We start from the raw sequence: 425 nt of genomic DNA on the forward strand, positions 1-425 counted from the left end.
GTTGCATCTAGATGGCAGCTTGCTAGTTTTTAAGATCCCAGTCGCTACTCGCCAAAGTAGGAGGTGGAAAAATGTTTTGTATAGAATGTTATGCCAATTGAGCTTGATGTTCCCTGTGACTATGGTCCCAAGCCCACAGGTTCAACTACTTGGTCCCTCTGGGTAGCTGGCACCAAGCAGTGATCACAACCTTGCCCCTTGTCAGCTCTACTATACACCTGGGAATTCTGATCATTCACATAAACTCATAGGACCATTGTCTGCCAAACATATATATGTTCTTGGATAAACTCCCCATTTCATAGATATACCTAATCGTTCAGCCTGTCCACCCATCTATCCACCCATATACCCATGTTAGCCTTCACTGACAATGCAATACTCTATGTGCAAAAGGGTTCATATTTGTTGTCTGTACCTCCCAT

Source organism: Orycteropus afer, unplaced genomic scaffold (assembly GCF_000298275.1).
Source record: "Orycteropus afer afer isolate SDZICR_OR568_19922 unplaced genomic scaffold, OryAfe1.0 scaffold00236, whole genome shotgun sequence".
NCBI classification, from domain to species: domain Eukaryota; kingdom Metazoa; phylum Chordata; class Mammalia; order Tubulidentata; family Orycteropodidae; genus Orycteropus; species Orycteropus afer.